This window comes from Varroa destructor, unplaced genomic scaffold (genome assembly GCF_002443255.2).
Source record: "Varroa destructor unplaced genomic scaffold, Vdes_3.0 BEIS01000005.1, whole genome shotgun sequence".
Classification (NCBI taxonomy): Eukaryota; Metazoa; Arthropoda; class Arachnida; order Mesostigmata; family Varroidae; genus Varroa; species Varroa destructor.
This window is the reverse complement of record NW_019211458.1, coordinates 21,211,200-21,228,638: the sequence shown is the minus strand read 5'-3', so window position 1 is coordinate 21,228,638 and position 17,439 is coordinate 21,211,200. Positions and strand designations below refer to the sequence as shown.

Sequence of the window (17,439 nt, the reverse complement as noted above, 5' to 3'; positions counted from 1 at the left end):
TATACATTTACTAGGTGTTTTTATATAAATTTACTAAGTATTTTTATATAAATTTACTAAGTAATTTTACAAAGTACTCTAGTGAATTGTTTTAGAACTTTCTTGATGTGCTGCTAGCCGTTTAAGCTCTATACTTCCGGAATCGAATCGAAAACATCCACAGAGCAGCATGTGTAGACTTACGTGTTCAAGAACTGTGACCTGTTGGATTGCACGCAAGACAATGGTGTATGGGCTACCACTAAGTGCTTAACACGCATTGTTTGTCACCGTTTATTCGTTAGTTACTTTAAAATGTCTCGGAGGAACAGGGATCTATAGAAAATTTTCAGATTGATAGAGGGTACGCAAGAATATGTTCATATAGAACTTTCTGTTAGGCAGCACTCTACGACCAATGGCCACTATTTTATCTTTTTTCATACCCTTTTTTGCATATTTAGCAAATATCACTCTACCTATAAATTGTCGAACTAATTTCTTGTATGTCTGTAGTGCGGCGAAGTCATAACAAAAGATTCTTAAGGGTGGGCGGGTAGTATTCGAGGTGTATGGAATGAAAAAAATAGAAAATACTTATTAAAGAGCTACAACCGTCCACTAGAAAAATATCCTGTTCTGCCAATGCGTACACGATATAGTGGTGCAAGATGATGTTGCCATATGTGCTCAGCTGCTGCTGACTGGAAGAAACGAACTGCTGAATCAGTGAGGTCACGTCTACAAGAAACGTTCCATATTGAACCCCTAGCCGACTCCGAGTAATTGCAGGTAAGGGCAAGGACAACCAGTGACGTCTGTAAGAGGTAATTAGGAAAAGACTGAAAATACCGCACGCTATAATAGAATCCGATTTGATTAGTGACCTCTGTCAAGTTAATCCCACAGGTATATATTTCGTTCATTTCATTTTTGCTTTCAGTCCGAGCTGCTCAGCAAAGGTTCGAGCTGCTTCCATGCGTCTCGGCGAGTATGTGCGAGCATGTATAAAAGAAATAGGGTGGATTATTCCGACGAGAATGATACTGAATTTAGTTCACGGTAGAAACTTGCGCATATGTTTGTGTCTCAAATTCAGTCAGTTGAATAATCACAGCGGAACGGTTCATCTTCGATAAATTGTTTGACAAGACACGTTAGACGTGTATCTCTATACGGAAATGGTCTAGCGTGATCCACATTCACTCACGCAGCATTTCAAATATTTCTAATTTCCATATAGGAATACATGAGGGCATGTTTCAGAAGCTCTATTCATCGACTGAGCAACATTAATGATCTTGCTACATGGACGGAAGGAGGTAAAAAGGTTCACGATTACCAGTTCAGTGGAGTGCCCGCCACAAGATCGAAAGGGAGCTCACATAGATTACTAATCGGCTTGTCACTGTCATGCTATAACCGGGTCGACAGCTGCCTCGTGAAGCCGTTAGTGCTAGTGCCGGTCAATGCAGGTTCTATTCGAAATAGAAAAATCTAGTGACCAATAGATCGAGGCACATTTTCCGGTTAGTAATAGCGCGCTACATAGCCTCGGAGACATTTGGTCCTGCTCCGAAGTTAATGTTGGCCTGTTCTACCATCTTACACTGATCCTGTGAAAGGTTTAAAGCATAACCTTCACAAAATCTGATCCCGAACAACTAGTCATGTCGCGAAAAGTAAATTAATCACTTCTACAGAAAGGTCAAAGCACGACACGAAACTGGGAATAAATGGACGTCTAGATTTGGTGGGGTACGAACCTCTGGTGCGCTAAGCGGTTGTGTAAGCACCGCACACAGTATTAGCTCTCTATACGGTGGTGCAATACCTAGGACACAGCCTCGACAAACCGGACAGGGTTGAATCGAACTCAGCCCGTTTCCGCCACGGCCGATATAAAAGCCATACACCATAAGTAAAATAGTTATGAAATATAGACGTATTTTGTTTTTTCGAGCTTCTGCTTGTGCTTTCATAATTGAACATCTTCATATCATAGCAAACGTTTACTTCAGTTCCATTGCTTGATGTCAAGCTGAAGAAAATTTACGTTTTTGAGTAAATTTTTATTTACATGCTGGAAACCATACGTTCCCTGAATTTGATTGTTTGTTCAAGTGAATATTTTGTGACATTCGTACACGAATATCCGTAGTACAGTAAATTTTAATGAGACTATCAACTAATTATCGTTACGTTTAGAAGCATGTACATGCGGAGACAAGGTTACCAGAAATTGTTACACAAAATGCTTGAAGAGGAAATCAAAAAATCCCTACAGACATTGCCATACGCATATAGGAATACATAGGATGGTATCTTTTTGCTATTTCACGTATGTTGTCGTCTCTGTATCTAGATCTTTGCGGGAAGCTGTCCACGAGTGGATAAACGTTATAATTAAATCTATATTGGCGTCTGGTCGATTTGGTCATGTGATAGATTGCATTTTATGCTTAACATATGTTGTTATGTTGACTCTCAAGGCTTATCCGCGTTAGAGTTAACAACCTACTATAATGAGCAGGTCTCAATGCTTCGATTATGCAAATGGCGAAAACCTTTATCTCCTTCTAAACGTTCGAAATTAATGAATGCTCGCAGACCGAACACAAGACCTTTTTGCGAACATAAAAAGATTTTGATCAGTTTGCCTAACTATAGGCTGTGGAGGACGACAGCCTAAGTAGACACTGTGCCACTCAGGAAGTTTTGCTTAGATAAAGAGTTCTGTTCTCCGTTAAAATATGAAAACAGTACTTTTACCAAGAAGAAATTTAGAAAAAAAAGGCATAAATATCCTTAGCTGTCATAGTTTACAAAAATTATCAGAATTTTTTTAAAGTAGATTATAATCAACGTAATACATACAGTTTTGTACTAAGATCAATGCCTTCGATCTTTACTTTTCAAAGCTGGCTTTATCCCAAAATAAAGATATTTTAATAATTCATAGAAAAACTTAGCACAAAAACTTGTCACCTTGTACACGGATATAATATTTATTTTGCTGGATGGTCTTACATATCATGTATGTCACACACTCTTAGGTAAGTCTCGCATTATTGGCCATTGGTATTAAGAAGTGTCTATCAAATCATACAAAAATGCCAGGCTTTTTTTAAATTTCGACCAATGTCTAAAAAACGTTGTGCAGTATCTAAATAAAAGCTTTATCAATATAAAGCTATATATATAAACAAATATATATAAATATATCAATATAATATCAATATAAAGCTATGTTAGTCAATTCAAGACGATCCAAGAGTAACTGGCTAGATTATATAGCAGAGCAACCTTCGAACAGGATGCACGTCGTCTTGGTTACGCCCCGAGTTCATATCGGAAGGCAATGAGCTTCACCCGCCGGCCTCCTTTTTACAAATAGCTCAAGAAATGATTCGTCTTGGTGAGGACCATTTTCTTGGTGAGAGCCTGACGATCGACTGTGAACGATATGTCAGTTGTCAGGTAACTGGCGATATCTTACTAACTGCCAGTCACGATATCGGGGAGGAAAGGAAAGGTCTCGAGGGTTCTGCCTCACGAATGCTTCTGTTCGCTCAACCGCCTAGGTTTCTGCCAGTGGTGATAAAGAAAGCGTAGCACAGGTGCGTATGTATAAGGTAGGATGTCTTCGTCTAAGACAGGACACAGATCGAGAAAAAAACGGCATCGGGTGTTGATTCTGAGCAACAGCACTGGGATATATAAAGTAAAAATAAAGCTGGTTCATAGTTTAAACCTTTTCTATTACTGTTTTAGTATTTAGCAAATCGGTATGTTACCAAACAGCTAGAAGGGTTATTTAAGGCTGATGTTCAAATTCGATTTGCTCACTGCTACTTCAAATGTCGAACTTTGCAACGCGGCTTTCCGTAAATGATCAAAGCACGTTTTAGCAATTGTACTACTGCAACGCGTTTACTCTCCATAAAGCAATAGAAGCTCATGTTATCTAGAATACCTGTAAAGCGTGTACTAATGTGTACACTGGTAAATATGTCGGTGAACGGACGTTGAAAACATTAGTTAGCTTTAACCAATGATTGAACCAAGGACTTCGCGGCTGTAAAATATTATTTAATATATTAGTAATCAAAACTAAATTTCAGATAACTTTAGCCCGTGTCCTTACCCCATCTCGCCCTATTTAACCAGTTTTTCTATAGACCAAAATACACGATGCATTTAAATACATATAAAATGGTATTTTTATGAGGGAAAACGTACGCTTGCCTTCTCTCCTAGCAGAAACACTGTAGCACATAACACATGTGACCCGAACACATCGAAAATCCTTTGCTCATAAAGTCCAAGTTTTTTCCACTCTCACTAAATAGGCTTTGATAAACAAACCACTGTCCGAAAACAAAAGACTAAATTTCTTACTTCACTTTCACTTCTCTCAGTAAGAGGAACTTCAAAGCAGGACATAGCGAAATAGAAAACGGGATAAATATTTACTGTGACTACTACCACCGTTTGCAAAATGGCCACCATCAGCATTGTTAGACGACCAAGGAGACTAGCTTACGTCGTCTCAAGGACATCATGTCCTTTTATCTTGCGTGCTTGTGCTGACCTTTATATAACGCACGTTGTTATTTTTATAGCTATTGCTTGAATGAGTATTCAACGACTGCTCGTCAGGTGAGCACGCTTTGCTCTCACGCTACTCGTGTACTAAAAGTAATGGGTAGAAAGAACTCCTATTGTGACCCCTCTCATGGCTTGCCTCTTGCTTGTTCACTTGCCTAGTCTCTTTTGGACGTGTCTTTGTTCACCCCTGGCATTCTAGGAAATGGCGATTCAAGAAAATTTGAAAGGCTCTAGCTTGGTTTCGAGTCACGACAGAAACGAAGGCGAACAAAGCAGAAGGAGATGATGGAGTTCAAAAAGTATTAGGTGTGAAAACTATTCCCTCTGCTTACTTAACGCCGCCTCTACCTTTTGTTAGTATCGTTACTGGTGATTTCGGTTGTTTGGCTAGATCCCTTTCCGTTATTGGATTTATGCCACGATCTATAGCGCCCGAAGCAGTACGTAGCATATGTTGCAGCCGTCAGATTCGCTCGTTTCTCTTAACTGTAGACGGGCGGCGACCACTACAACGTGAGAGTAGGTATTTCTGAGACTTTGGTACGTTTACTAATTTCGAAACCTGTTGCTTGATGGCAAGTGGTTGGTTATGCAAAATAAGACGGGTGTGTAATTGCGAATAGATGCTCAATTGCTACCTGATGGTCGACAGTCTCAGGGACGCCACGAGCTATATTGAGTCCATAATTGAGGTGACGAAATTTAGCCTGTGTCATAGTTTTGAGTTACTGTAATCTTGTTGTAAACTGGTTTTAGAATAAACGTCCCTGAAACGCTGGGTCGTACTTTATCTGTTGATAGGCATAGGACGTGCACGCCTTTCTAGGTCATTTATTTCTTTTGACGGCACCAATAATAGCAAATAAGTACAAAAATAATTTAAATCCTACCAATTCATTTCGCGTAAGGTATAAAAAAAACAAAGAGAAATACATACAAGTAGATACTTTTAGGTCTGTCACCGTTGATAGAAGTCTGATTGTTACTGCTTGTCGAAAGCGATCACACTTTTTTGGGTAAATAGAAATCAATATTAGTAGTAAAATCCATCGCGTCGTTTAAGAAACTACATTTGTATAGCAATCAAGTACAGGACATGTCGGAGCATTTGCTAAATCTATATGAAAACTACAATGATGTTTTTTTGTAATTCGAGTTTTTCGTTCTGCTTGTAATTGTTGTATTGCAGTTACCGACTGTTATACCATAGTAGGTATCACAATTCATATATAGCACTTGTTTATACCGGAAGCATGTCTTCCTAATGCGCTCTATTTAGATCAGAACAGGTAACCTTGAGCAATAATGTTACCTGTTCTTTAACCTACTATTACTAAACAGGTTTACGTAAACAAAATACAAACTGCAGCGTAGCACGCGCGTTACATTCGATTTGGACCAATTTTAATGCGTCCATCAATTCCTGTCATCGACCCGACACATCCTAAAAACCAAAGCTCGTATTCCAATGGTTGCTAAAAGCTACCGTCGAAAAGGTTCTCTTCGTGTCGAACAAGTTGGACTTGTTGGTAGAGAGCACCAATAAATTGTTCCTCGGTACGAATATCGTCTGCTCTGGAGAGTATTTCATAAGGGATTAAACTGCACGATCGTACTTAATGGATCGCAGTAGGTAAAGAGGCGTACGATCTTCTCGAGCCGGTTCTTGCGGACGACGCACGCTTACACACGCTTCGAATTATATATTGCAAAGCCTAGCTTGCGAAATATAGAGGTAGCGACTAAATTAGCTAAATCTATATGGATGCTATAAACATGTTATTCAACAAGGACGTGTTTTCCCTTTCGGGACATGTAGCAGAAGAATTTGACGACCGGCACGCATCGAATGTCGAACTGTCTATTTATATTTAATTTCAAGATGTCAAGTACAGCAAGGTTTGCTACACAATTTGATAGATTTCATACGTCCTGTTTAGACGATTCTTAGCTCTTAGCTAGTTATCGTAATCAAGCCGTCTCTCAAAGAAAAATCCTTTGGATAAAATGTCAAGTTGCACAACGTCGATTGCGATACGTATACAACCTAGTAGATGTTTCCGTTTCTCTAGGCCAAATGTAGTGACGATTTTTTTCAATCAAGGGTAAACGACATGCGGGTCATTGTAGAGAAGCGAGCCTCTGGAAATAGTGATTAGATCGGGAAAGAATCTTCAACTTGATAAATCGTTTATGCACTGCAGCAAATATTTATTATAAATAAAAGATGCATGCCATCGTTGTTAAGTTTATATGATTATCGTTGTGAGTATAAGGGTGTAATAATAATCATCAATGTATATATGGCTTGGTAGCGGAGCCATAACCAGGAGATTCGGGTTGTATCTTTAGCTCCAACGAAGAGATAGTTTAAGTTATCTTAATAAGCTATTAGTAAGCAATTTGCTGTGCAGTTGTGTTCGATCAACATAAATATCGCCACACTCTCAACAGATAGGGTTGAATATTCGAAATAATTCTCGTCCCCCTGTACGGTTTCATAAGCAATAGGCCCGTAGCGGGAGTATTGGTAGTGAGAAACTTCACTGATGTGCAAACAAAATATTGGCTATGTTTAGGTAGACTGCCGAGAAGCTTTGCTAGGAATATACGAACGGCAAACGAAACTCGCCTTGCCTAATGACGAAAATTTCGCTTTGCAACAATTTCGAAATTAAGAGAGAAACGGTTGATGGTAACGAAAATGACAACGCAATATTTGGCGGCTCCACATGGCTATTATGGCAACTCGCCTGAAAGCACGTCTAACATCAGCTTTCTCTCAGACGAAAGAATCCTCTTAGCTTGATGAAGACCTTGTGGAACCTGTATAACTGTGTAATTAACAAACTCAGCTGCGACTATACGAAGTGAATAGTGTACTAATTAATAACAGGACTATAATCAGAAAGGCAAACTATATAATGTGACGTTTGTATTCGGATGATGCATGACGTGTAATGTTGATGTCAACTAGAATTTATCGCAAGATCTTTTATACCACAGACGTCGTCCGATGTATTATAAGAAAGAAAAAAGAAGGAACTACATTAGAAAGAATGACAAACCTTGCCTTTGCTCACTACTAGGCGCTACTACTGTCAGTATACCCCGGAACGTTAAAAACGCCTTGCTTGAGCTAAAGCAAGGACCGGACAAAAACTATATCGAGGTAGATCGCTAAAATATCTAGCTGCAATCGATAGCCTGGCGCTTGGATCTTGATAAATTCCCATATTGTACACGTATGCATGTCGTATTTATAAAAGATGAATTTGCCTAACTTGCCATGTTCAATGTGCGTGTGACGAGATCCACAAGGTTTTCACTAATGAATCTTATCCCTTCGATTACAAATCTGATTTCTGGAAATTAACAAATATGCCTCTTCGTTTCGCTGTCGGCAGAAAACAGATTACAGGTATACGTGGACAACCTAGCGAGATTTATAGAAAAAGGATCCCTTAGAAAGAGGTCTCATATTAGATATATTATAGATCGCCTTAAATCCGTTGCGCTTTATAAACTGGCTTGTTCCAAACGTGTAGTGCTGTCACTGAACACATTTTATACAAAATACGGCCTTTTGTTAGGAACACATACGTTATTAAATTCTTAAATTGTTTTTTTCTGTATTCCATAATGTGATCGTTCAGCAAAACGCTTTAAGTACGCAGATTCAGATTAGCACATATCAGGATACGTATTAGCTGGATTCGTACAGTCGACATTTAGACTGTTCACATTCCTTGAAACGAGTTCATAGTCGCTGTTATAGGCGACAAAACGATTTTTAATACATAACCGTGCCTATTACGAGCCATTCGCTTTAAATTGGTTTCGTTGAAATTTTCGTGCAAGTAGTGTCGTACGAGCGTGCATGCTCGCGTGTCGTCCTTCCAAACACACGCGTTTCCGTTATGGCTTTAGAAAACTCCGTTTTCGATTGCGGACGATCCAATCCGGCCAATCTGCGATCTGATATGCGGATGCGATATCGATAAAGCGCTAGAGAGCGCTGGCTACTAGTTGGCGGTATGCTACCATCTGAAGACTGCGCCAGTAGCGCCACATGAAATGTTACTGTGATTTAGACACGCTAGTACGTATACATGCAAGCTGCATGCGTATCTGGAATAGCATGAGCCGACTAAACTCAATGAGTGTTATAAATAAAGCGGACAAAGCTGCTCGGTTCGAGCAGCGTGAAGCAGGCAATCATTCGCTTTGTAATAAAGTGGAACGCGGTGGACGTAACGGGGCGATGGCTGATCCGGTTCGGGATTACGGTTTGTTGTTATGCGTGATCCTCTGTATTATTCCATTTCTCAATGCAACAGAACTAGAATCTCGCAATTGAGCGCTTTGGCTCTTATTCAGCGTTTCGTCGTTGTATTCAGGCTAATACGAAGTGAAGCCATAGTCGCGTTTATCTCGAGTAAAAGAGTTCCAACATCATTCTAAAGCTAGGGAATGTTATTTCTTTTATTTATGTTTCGCGCAGGATTTCCCTGGCATCATCTGGACAACGCCTCCAGAATTTAGGGATTAGCTATGTACTAACATGCATGTGCCAACTCAAAGCTACACTTTTATCTCTGATCAACTCTAATATCTGATGAGTTGTCATGTAAGTTCTGCTCTTTTTTATATTATTATCCTAATTCATCATGTAGCGATCATTTCTGATGAAATGAATCTGTGTCATGGTACAATTGTGATATAGGTGTTGTACCGAATCCAAACTACCCCACATATTAAGCAAGAAAACACGTTCGCACTGCGTATGACGGTGCCTATATATTCGGTTTACTCGGAATATCACGTGCAGATATACGACAGATGAGAAGCGAGAATAAATCAGGAACGTATATATATACATATATATATGTGTATGTGTATAAAACAATCTTCTAAACACTTTCCACCGTATACCGACGTTTGGAAGTTGCGATATCAGAGACGGCAAGAGCGGCGGCACCGACAGGCAGCAGGCTCCTACTATTGAACCTGCGTTAAATAAAGGTAAAAGCTATGAGATCTGAAAATAGGCAGAGCGCAAATTCAACTCGATTGGACATACACTCTGAGCACAAACGACCAAAAACGGAATTGGCCTTAACTGTCCGTTAGCAAAGGCCACAGCTGTGTGAGTTTACTGGCAATTTTTTATCATTTTACCCAATCGAAGCATATAGGCATCAGATATAGACCAGTTTATGAAATAATGCTTCTTTTGTAGCATTGTTGAATAAGCGTGATAATGATGTTTTAATCATTGCATTATACTGATGTATGGCAATACCCATAAGATAATTAGCATTAGATACCACAAAGGTATTTTAGCACTCATTGTATTGGCTTGAAAGATAAGTTTTGGCGCGACATTTCTGAATGGTTGTTCTAGTGAATTCGATGCGGGATCGCCATTCGAAAGCTTTCATCGGTCTGTGCTCTTTGTGCAGCCAAACACAAGAAGGATTTGGAAAAAACGTCGGTTCATTGGTCCTAAGAATAAAAACCCATACGACATGCTGCCTGACTAACGTGAGGGCAAAATGTCATTAGTTTAGATAGGGATATCTAATATTTACCTGTTGCACATAGAAAGATCCTGTTAGGCCCATTTTCACAGACAAATATTGCCTAAAATGATTGCAATTAAAATCAAATACATGGAGCAATTATGGTACGAGCTTCTAATTGCTAGATCAACCGCTCGTAATTAAGGACAAGGGGAATAGGCAGTAATTGATAATTAGGTAATTTTGACGACTAATCTAAAATTGAGAGCGGGTTGTAGCTGGACGGTTTGCGCTGCAACGATTTATACTGAGGGAACGCAATTGCCATACTTAGCATTTTAGTCAGTTGAACTAGCGGTAAGCAGAATACAGATCTGAACTATTTTTAGTTTTTAACGTATTTAATATGAAACATTTTATGTAGCTAAAGAAAACAATGAGTACTGTAATATTTTTAATTACTTCGTTATTAGTTATTACTTTTTCCACTAGTACTAGATTATTACATTTTTCTTATATTGGTAATAGAAAAAGTTGATGAATATCGCAGTAATTAATTATATTGAAATCTAAAATGTGGATCTTATGGCTAATTGATATCATGAATGATATCGCTAAAAATTGTGATAATCACTAAAAAAAAATAAAACTATGTACTTGCGTGACGGAATTGTAGTTGTAACGAGCTGCAAGTGTGATAGGTCACCGGTGGTACCGTGTTTACAAAAACCTTGTCGTTTTTAGTTGTATATCTGAATCTGCTTGAAGGAAAACGTTTTTTAACGACATTGTTTTGAGAGTAACGGCCGTTCCAGTTCCATCAGAAGCCACGTTTTAGAGAACGTCAAGTTTTGTCAAGCAGCTTAGGCATTATTGGTAACTTGCTGTTGTTAAATTAAATCGACTAAATGTAGCCTCTACATTTAATATTTAAGAAAGCTTTTCCATTTTATCATTGTATTGACAGATCGCTGAGACAGAACTTCCGAAATTAAACGGGTTTTTAGCAAAAAGACATTCAATCTTGCCATATACACATATATGTATGCGCATTTATTACTTTTATAAAAGAATTTTTATAATAAATCCAATCCCTATAGATGAAATCGGACAGTTTTGAAAAAATTCAAAGAATATGCACTTCGGTTTGACAAAATGCAAGTATCTTTATAACGATACACGTGTAAGGTCGGTTCTGAATAATTTAATTGTTGCTAGTAGAATATATGGATCTAATAACCGTTTTTACATTATGGGTTCAATTATTTGGTACCATTCACGTATCTGAAATTTTTGAGACGATAAACGCGATCAAATGAACAGGGACATGACCCAAACGTTGTACTTTCTTGATTAAATCTTGTACATATTTCAATGACAGCACCACTTTTTTCAGTTTCAGAATACTCGGCATTTTCGGAAGACTTAGTATTCCTCTCCCATATATAAAACGTTTTAGAACACGACCGAACGTGCACCCCGGAAATACTGCTGCTGGCAATGCGTGGCGAGTAGTTGGGGTCCTTGGGACGTTTGTACACCCATCACACTGAAAATGAAAGGAGAAAGAAGTTGGAGTAAGCCTGTCTTGCCTCTCGCGTCCCTCCTTCTTCCACATGGGTAGGTGTGGGGCTCTGTACATCAAGAAGGTGAGACGAGACTCGCTGCAGAACACACTCGAAGTATACCCGAAGCAGATACGCTTCCTTAGCGTTTTCTTGGGCGTTAGGTTGATGGGACCACCCTCGGACGCACCCACTTCTTTTCCGTTATTCCCACTCCGTTCCTGCCGTGCCATGAAACCGTCATGACGAAACCAGCAAGTCGGCTGAGGTTATTCAGATGTTAAGCAATCTGCCTTCTGGACAGACCTTCTGCCCTACCGCGGGCCAAGAACATCAGAATCAGCGGTAAAAGCTAACAGAGTAAAGCACAAGTCTACCCAAGCGAGGACAATATTCATTGCAAGACCTCATTTTCTTCACTTTCCCTTCTTCCTGGATTGCATAGCTATAAACAGCTTTGCCGTGCTTCTTCTTTGCCCCATAAATCACTGACAGAATGTCCACGAAGACTTAACCTATATCATTTTTTACACTTAAGAAACAGAATACCACGATTAGCATTCACGGTTTACAGCAAATAACAAAGCAAGCACTCCGGTATGCGCAAAGAATTCCAACTTATTTTTTTCCCGACTTCCACCTTATTTTTATTTATAAATATTTGTTTTTCTTTTATTACTAGTCTTTAATGATGCAATTTAATACAGAAACCGATTACTTCTCATACAAAAGTGTACATAGCGTTAAAAATTAGCATATCATTCATCATTGGAATAACAACGTTAACTAATTGTTTTTATATTATATAGTAATACTATTATATATTATATAGTAAATAGTGATAGTCGATTGTTTGAGCTACGCAACCATCACGACATCGTTTCGTGTTATCTTAAGCTGTCCCAGTCTTGGCTACAATGTAACAATACAGGCCTCACTTGTAATCCTTTTTATAGAATGCCCATTTTAAGCTGCAAAAACAATCTCCTGACATGTATTCAGCTAACAAATTGTAATACGTGCATGAACAATAGTTTTCTGGGTACACGTGGGATGTCCAGAATGGGCAGGTTGCCTCAAAGATTTTTATTTTTAGCCTTACGTGTTACGACAACAGCGCTTTGTTGAAACGTAAGCTGGCTAGGGGGTTTGCTAGAGTTTCAGAAGGGTCTTTATTGTTTCTGAGGCTGTGAATACATTACGACACAATTTAATCCAATCCGCGGTTTGCAATTCGGAGTAAGTAAGAGTTGTTTTCTAATTCTGGATGGCCCAAGCTTTTATTATAGGATAAAAACTTACGACTATTTATTAGCGTGTGAGAGACATGCAACAAGGATAATGTCACGAATACAAAATATCTTCTAATATTTGATCAATCATATATATATCCGTTCGAGTTGTCTGGGTGAATACGCATACAGACAAATGTTCATGTTGAAAGAAGTAAGCTTTTGTGGTCGATACATAATGAAAAGGATCAAATTAAACTTAATGCAATACTAACATTTGATAAACTTTTAAAGTCACTTCTCGGTTACTTTAGGTAGACAACAAGACAAAAGTTTTCGGAAGCACTTCACTTCAGCGATAACAAGAAAGCTAGCTTTTCGTCAAAGGATTCGTGGACAAACTTCGATTAATACCGGCAGTGGAAAACAGGGGAGGCAACCGGACTCCGAAGATTAGTAAAGTCAATGGGTGCACGAAGCGAACTAAAAACGAGGTGACCTTTGCTAAGAAAAACCCAAATAGTTGAACATTTAAATTTTTTTGTTAAATTAAGTCAGAATGCCTGATGGAGTTCTGACCGTCTTTGCCATAGCTCAAGAAAAGTCGTCTGGCTTGTTTCAAATATTAGCCGCTCAGAGAGTTCTGACAGGTCCTGAACATATCCGGATGCTCTGTGCTGAGTATTCTATTAAATGGCTGAGCGCATTGGTGGAATACATCCAATTGAGATGTACATTCTTATTAACGTAATGTCATATATCCCAGTTTTCATTTGGAGTCATTAGATCTAGCAGGCATATAAGCAGTTTTTGTTACATTATCATTTTAGTACTATCTCGGAGCAAACAGTCTCATAGATCATTAAGATTACCGAATAGAAGGCAACATTCTCTATTGGTAGACGAGAAAAAACATGCGAATGTCCTTCTCTAAACATAGGAAGCATTTTCGCGTGAAATGGGTAACCGCGTGTGCAACTAGGCCGACGTGCCATATCAAAAGCGGATTGTAGAACCAGGGTAAATGTTCTGTAAGAAAGCTTCGCAAACTAAACTCGTGTACACGTATATATATATATATATAAGTTGCAAATATGTTTTAAAGCAGACATACTTTCACACAACTACTTGTTTTTCGCGTCTTTCGACATCTTAGAACTGCGCAATTGAAATTGTTTTTCAAACGCCTGAGGCGTTCGAGCGTTACGGAGGAACGAAGATAATGCTTTCTACAGAATAGAAATTGTTCATTGACACGGTATGAGGGGTTCTTAGGTGTTATTCGCCGCTCTGTGAGAGGCTGTAGAGTAAAACTGCACGCCTTCTAGATTCGTATGACAAAAGGTGTGCTACAGCAATATTTGTACCTATTTCACACTCATTTTTAAGCCCGTTCATTTAGGGCGTAAAAGCTCATTGTGCAGAGAGAAACAGTCGAACATAGGAAATGCTTGAGCAGAAAAAAAAAACACTCGAGACGCGTGTCAAACTCGCAGCGTACTTACGATTACATAATGACATTGCCTGTCGCAAACTGTGGCAATCATTATAATGCATGATATAAAGAAACCTGAGCCAACATCGTTGAAACTGAAAACTTCATACACGCCTTAGTATGGTATCGAGCGACCTGCCATCGACCAAGGGGAACCTTCTCCCTTAACTTCCTGTTTAAAGCAGCGAGGGACGGCTTAAAGGAAAACCACTGTTGCATCGTCAGTCAAACAGCTTATTTTCAGCCAGCAAGAACGTGGATGTCAGTATTATTCACTTTCTTCAATCAAAAGTTTTTCCTTCTGATTGGGAAAGATAAGCTTCTGATTGAAGTTTTGATATAAGTACATGAAGACCAGTCAGCCGAAACCACTGGTGTTTTCAACAGAACTAATAAAAGCCATACCTTTTTCTCCTTTGTCCTTGTACCGCTCTTTCGCTTTTCAACGCTATATATAGAAATGTGTGATATAAAGACCCTTGGCTACCGGTAGTTTCTCTTCAAAACTCGGATCCTTTTTAAGGCTGCTGCGGAAACGCGGACATGGCTTAGTGCCTACATGGAATATTTTTTAACACACAAGAACGTGTGACGCTGGTTTGGGCATGAAGCAGACAACATGGGCCCGAACCCCTACAGTCACTGTACGATTACGACTGTTCTGCTACTCTGTTCTGGCTGGCCACGCCGTGGTCATTGAGTCAATATACACGCGTTAACAGAGCTGCAAACACACGCGTACGGGACTGCCCTTATTGTATGCGTCTCGCATCTACATTATTGGCTTATCCATTTTGTGGAAAATGCACATGTCTCGGCCTCTTTACTAATTCGTTAACTAAGTTGCAGGTTTCCTTTCTTCTAATCTTCATTGCGCAAAAGCCTGGAAACTTTATCCATTGTCGGTAAAGTTTCACTATGCTAGCAAACGTCGCTTCTAAAAGAAACGGTGCCGGTTTAGCGGCGTCTGCTAGCTATATATATATATATATATATAGCTATATAAAATATTAATGAGCAATATTTCAGTTTCAAGATAATATAGGAAACAGTTGATGCTTGCTTAAATTCTTTAATGATACAGCCTAAAGCTCACACATCATAGCGGTCGAAATCTTTCCGAGTTCCTTGCACTGCCAGTTAAACGCTATTGACATAATTATAGCTTACAATCCACTTCTACGAAACAGCTTCCTATGTCAGTTGCAGTTCGCAAACGGGCATGCTAGACGGTTTTTTTTTATAATATGCTGGATTATCGATTTTAGGGGACAAATTGAGTGTTATAATATAGAACAATGAATGCAAACTTAAGCAGAACTAATTTTATCTGGAAACATAGTAAAGCACAGGTAAGCAGTTCGAAAATCCTAGGAAGTATCGATGTCCGTATCCGTGCATGCGCGTGCCTGCTCAAAATAGAGAACCTAACGATGCGACTTCAAAGTATTCATGCCTCCACTTTTGGCAAAGGCTGTCAATACGGAAGACGTGTACATGCTTCGAAACGCTGCTCTTCGAAGCATTGTCAGTCTAATATATTTACATGATATTTAACAGTAAGGTGTCAATACCACATCACTTCTGGCACCTTACTCTGATGACGAACTCTCTGAAATTTCGACTCAAACTTGTTTGCCAAATGCGTCTAAATTTACTCTGACAGATGACACTATTTTATAGTAATATTCACTGTAATGAAACTAAGTAAGCCTTTCAGATAGTTACGAAATAGCGTGAAGCAGGCTCACGAGCGCTTCATCAAACAAACTCCCAACATGTCAATCTTACGTAATTGTACACATGCTCATGTCAGCATAAAACAACAGAAGAAGACAAGTCGTTCTGATAGGCTCAAATCTTCTGTACCCACTGATAAGAATATGATGAGTCTAGTTTCGATGATTCGAAAATTGAGCGTACGTTTGAGTATCGGCGCCTTAATTATCATGCAAGAAATTACGGCGCAAGACATGCTGGCTTCTTCCTCACAAATGTCATGATAATAACGTGCATTGAGAGGTAAACAAAGCAGATAGCGGCTGGTTAGTTTCACCTGATCCATTAGTCCAGATATCTCGAATATCATATACATCGAATATTTTTAATATTTAGTAATGACAGACCTGCCTAGTGCAAATAGCAGCGCTGCATGCAGAAGATAGCACCTATTGAACTGGCCAAATTTCAGCGAAAAGATCTGGGAACGAACGAGAAACCGCAAAACACTCAGTTCATTATTAGAAGCCTTTTCCCAACCTCTGGGTATTGCGAAAGCGCCATACTACCATTGATTACCGTGTAAATAAACATTATTTTTCTATCTCTAACGTAATTAATATCTATTGATTAGGGATTCATTAGGTGCAAACGAATGCAGATGTAGGTGACTCAGCTCCTCATTGACCAGATGCAAAAGGATGTTTTCGAAAACTGCTTATACAAGTATGAAGTGTACCAGTAAGAGGCATAGGCCATCCTGGATTAGCGTTGGCACTCCTATTGTAAAAGCAACAAACGATGACTAATAACTTAATGTATCTCGATCAAAACTTTGGTGCTAAAAAAGAATTCCAACGCTAAAGATCAAACATGTAGTCGATTTATTTTTTAATAGCTATCTGGCATTTTATATACTCTTCGAATATAGTTCTGATAACGTTATACACGTTCGAGTCAAGGAAAAAACGAACTACTGAATGCAAAAGCTGTTAACATAGTAACAACCGTTAGGGCTCAAAGTGGATTCACAAACCACGTAGATTAGAATTGAATCTGATCTTGGTATAATATTGATGACGTAGGCAGCAATGAACGCGTGTGAACTAACCTAATGACCATACATTCTCTTGTGTCACAAGAGGATGTAAATCACAGAGGTAAATACAGTATCCTGTAGTAAATAAATAAGTATTGTTCCTTTCCAGGATCACGCGTACTAGAGACAGCGCTACAACAACCCTACACAAACTTAACTTTGCACGAACACAGGAGCGACCATAGAAGGACAAGCAGTATGGACTAACTAGATT

General features: G+C 39.0%; 1 protein-coding gene across 2 annotated transcripts in view; it reads right to left on the bottom strand.

The window, feature by feature from the left end:
- Positions 1-4,923, bottom strand: part of LOC147755419 (uncharacterized) — a 29,462-nt gene extending 24,539 nt beyond the window's left edge. Inside the window, exons 1-3 of one of the 2 annotated variants that reach the window (XR_015328874.1) lie at positions 4,222-4,923; positions 3,956-4,057; positions 2,919-3,629 (exon numbers count right to left, since the gene is read on the bottom strand). The gene's annotated coding sequence lies outside the window, so the exon portion shown is untranslated. Of the gene's footprint in view, positions 1-2,918; positions 3,630-3,955; positions 4,058-4,221 lie in introns of those variants that run through there. The other variant, XM_086990758.1, reaches the window with a different exon arrangement.
- Positions 4,924-17,439: the final 12,516 nt, after the last annotated feature.